Here is a 4244-nt window from a genome sequence, read left to right on the forward strand (position 1 = left end):
GTACAACTGTGTTCTGTGACTTCTGCAATTCTTTATTAACATCAGAAGATAGAAAAATCCATGCAAAAATCTGAGCTTCAAAATGCTCTGCATCAAAACAACAATCATTGACTATAGTAGAAATGCTTAGGTAGGTCACACCAATTTAGTTTGTTGGTTCTAGGATTATTTTTCTGAAAAAATACAGTATGATACTATGATAGATCCAAATGCTATGTTAGGAGCCATGCATGAAGAGTCAACATACATGTACCAGGTTGGTTTGTATTTCAAAATCAAATTAATGAAACCGCTGCATTGGTAGTTGGAAAAACTGTTACAATAAGAAAGATGAGGACTTTCTTCAACTGTTGGGGCCATTGTGAAGTTGATTCAGAACCTGAAGTATATTTTTTCATGTAAAAAATGGACAAATACGAGAACCAATTGATTAAATTGCTGTGGCCTTACATAGAACTGGTTAAATAAAATCTCCAAATATCATTTACTGATCTAATCTTAATGATCTCCTCTTGTGTTTTCTTGTGTGGAATGAAATCTGAGTATCTAATGTTTCATCTGTGTGTCTTTCCCCCTACACTTAACACCATTGTATCTGAGTATCTAATGTTTCATCTGTGTGTCTTTCCCCCTACACTTAACACCATTGTTTCTCATTCATTGTACATATAGGAATTCAGCTCATTTTTGGGCATAACTATAGCATAGACGCCCTTTATCAGTTTTCACCAAATCTTGCGAAAGTTTGTTATTCCTAGCAACTTCTCCACCTCAAACTAGCTGGAATTTCTAGTAATTGTCATCATTGATGTCTCTAATATTCCCTATGCGGAATTTTGGCCAATCTGCCTCACTACGCTACATTGGTACTACTCTCCAGGCATGCAGTTGGGTTACGTGGAAAAAATTCCAGTGCAAAAAAACAAACCCGTGATTAAAAAAGCCTAAAACACGCCAAAATAAGCCAAACCTCTGCGTGGAGAGTACTTGGTACGTGGTTTGGATATCTGTGACTAGCCACGACCAGTAGTTTATTTACATCTGCCTCACTACGCTACTTTGGGAGGTGGTTTTGATGTCTTTGACGAGCCACGACCCGTTTGATTCGCCGACCTTCTCGCCAGTCGTTTATTGACGTTCTGTGACGTGCAGGGTTCCCGGTGACGTCAGGCCCTCAGTCCGCGTCATCAGTCCGCGTCATCGGTCCCAGCGTCTCCACCCTCTGCCTGAGCACTGCGGGCCGCTGTGAAGTACGTGTGAGACAAGATCGTTATAAAAATATCACATCAACGTACGACAGTGTCATTGCCAATGGAAAACGCGGTATGTGCAGTCACCATACTACATGTATATGTCCATTTGTTGAGATATAGCAAGAAATGCCTTACAGCAGACAGATAGGAAAATCTGACAGCCTGCTGCAAGGTCTGCCTTGTCCCCCCGACGACCAGTGTCGGTCATGGGACTAGGTAGGTAGTTAGGTAGTAAGAAATAACCATGGTTCCTTACCAGTAAAGCCGCAGGCCTGTAGGAACTTCTGGTGAGACTCTTCCCAGTACTTGGAGGCCAGCAGTTTCTCCTTGAAGGCGCGTGCTTCCGCGAACTCTGACCTGGCGTTCTTGATGACATCCACGATTCTTTCTGTCCACTTCTCTTCATCAGTGGTTGCATCGTTCCCTTCATTTTGACGATACAGTGGCGGAACTTGGGCTGCCCCAGACTGTCTGATAGCTCTTCTATCAGCTCTGCAAGTCCCGAGTGCTCCGAGATGAGGACGGGAACTCCTGCCGCGATGGCCTCCAGGCCGACCAGTCCGAACGGTTCGGCCCGGGACGGCATCAGGACCAGGTGACAGTTCTCCATGTCTCGGCGGATCTCCTCCTGAGTGCCGTACGGGAGAAGGGTGGGTTTGACCCGTCCGGATCTCAGCTTCTCATCCAGGATTCTCTTGCTCTCCTTGAAGTCGTTCTCGTCGATGCCGCGGACTCTCAGCCTCAGCGTGTACAGATGGTCAAGCTGCAGTGCCGCCTTGTCTACGCCTCCAGCCGCCAGGTCGTGCCCTTTCAGCCTCTCCACATTCCGCACCCTGCCGATGGACAGGATCACCCCTCTCTGGCTTTCGGACGTCACCTTCTTCACAAAAACTCACTGCTGCACGACTGAACACCTTTGAAGGCTCAGGTAGAAGATGTGGTGAGCTACTTTATACTGACGGAGGAACCTGGCGTAGTGTCGCTGAATTCGCGGTCCTACCGAGAAGACGACATCAGCCTTGCCAAGGTCGTCCTGGATGCTGGCTTCCTTCCTCCCCACACCCAGGGCCTTCTCGTCACTCTTGTAGTGCTCTGTCTCCTCTGGCGCCACGTGACCGAACATGGCGAGCTTGGCGTGTGGAAATCGCTCTTCTTTGATCTTCCTCGCTGCTCTGCTGGTGACGTCAACATGGCCACGATGCAGCAGATATCTGATGGAATGTGTGGGAAGTGGTGCTTGTGGTACACAGTCAGCCACTCTAAGGACGGCTTGGCGTTGCTGTCGGCATCAAGTTGAGGTTTGAGGAGTGTCACTCCGTCTCGTTCTGCATCCTTCTCATCCTGTTCACTTGCCCCCAACACGGTAACGTAGACCTGGGCGCCGGCGGCGGAGAGCGTGCGCGCGGCATCTAGGTTGACTGTGGAGATTCCGCCCTTCGATGTGCTGTATTCATCAATAACCAACAGGACTGAAACTCCCGCTGGAAAGGCAGAAAATACATACTGAACTTGCAAACAGCATTACTTAGTACGTTGACATTTGATTAACCAGATACGTGATATGCTACGTTGCTAATCTTCTGTTTAACATGAGTTCTGTAGTAATTGTTTTACTTCACAAGAAAGAACTTGAATCAGCTGCTCGAGCCTGACCTGTTGTTGGTCCCACCGTCTCTATGGTGACGGGTAATCCTGCAGCTCTTTGAACCCCACGTGGTGCACGCTTGCCTGTATTAACGGGATCGACTGTGAACATGTAGCAATGACTCTTACTTTATCTGCATTCTTGGGATTGTTTTGTAGTTAAGAAGCGGAAAATATACTGGTTTCATCTTTACTGTAACAAATGTGTATATTGAGTGCTTCCTTACCTGTTTTCTGCGCATGCGTATCTGCATCAGGGTCTGTCTCCGAAACCCCACTGTCGCTGTCATCCGCCGCGGCTGCGCCTTGCAGAGCTTGGGTATCTGTAGTTAAGACACAGTGGTTTATGTACTTTGATTGATACCATTTTATATAGTTCTTTTTTTTTAGCATTTTTTATACCTTATACTTCATGTTAGCCTCTCTTTATCATCATTGTTGTAATTTCTTTCTAGTATATTGTACTTTGTACATTCCATTCATGCATTTACCCCCCCCCCCCCGGGAATGAACAAGCAATAAGGTTATTTTTCAGATATATATCTGGTCCAATTGATGTTGAATATCTGGATAGATTCTGTAAAAGCATGTTTGTAATCGTTTGATTACTTTTACTGTGAAGGATACTCCAAAGATAATCTCATTGCTTGCTGTAATTAATTAGTGACAGCAAATTTTACATATGATTTTTGTCACCTTTGGTTGGGGTGAACCTGCAGACAGTCTGTTCAGCGTTCTTGAGGTGCAGGTCGAACCGGAGCTTGGATCTCTGCACTCTGCTGTACTTCCTGGCGTCCACCTCCACACGGAACTTCTTGTAGTATTGCCCTGTCTCAAACGTGTCGTCAAACTCCAGACCCTGCAATGGTAATATAGTCAAAGTCAAAGTTTATTGCACAACGATTGTCACGGGTACAATGTATGGCAAATAATAAGATTACTAGTTGGTATGTGTCTAACATAATGATATATATATGGTCAACGGACATTGTATCTGACAGAGTATTATAAATAGCTACTGGCTAGAGAATATTTCGACTCTACATGTACATTCTACATTACGCTAGACTATACACATGAAGGGTACAGTGAGCAGTTGTACCTAATTATACTAAACATGTTCTACGCATATGGCTACTAAACAGTGTATACTAAGTTACTTGCCAGGAATGTTAAGATTCTACATACAAATGCTACGAAACGCTATACTATATACATGTAGTTGATAAAAAATTCAGTGACTCTACTTATACAGCTATTCTAAGATTTCTTTTTGCATGGCATTATAAATGTATTGACCTATATATACAGAAAATGTGTCTGGACATGACATAAGTACATGGAACG

At 44.7% G+C, this 4244-nt stretch overlaps 1 pseudogene; it reads right to left on the reverse strand.

Annotated features, from left to right (window-relative positions):
* Positions 1 to 444: 444 nt before the first annotated feature.
* The window catches only part of LOC109483650, a 16366-nt pseudogene continuing 12566 nt past the window's right edge, over positions 445 to 4244 (reverse strand).

This window comes from Branchiostoma belcheri, unplaced genomic scaffold, assembly GCF_001625305.1.
Source record: "Branchiostoma belcheri isolate BF01 breed outbred unplaced genomic scaffold, Haploidv18h27 scaffold657, whole genome shotgun sequence".
Lineage (NCBI taxonomy): Eukaryota > Metazoa > Chordata > Leptocardii > Amphioxiformes > Branchiostomatidae > Branchiostoma > Branchiostoma belcheri.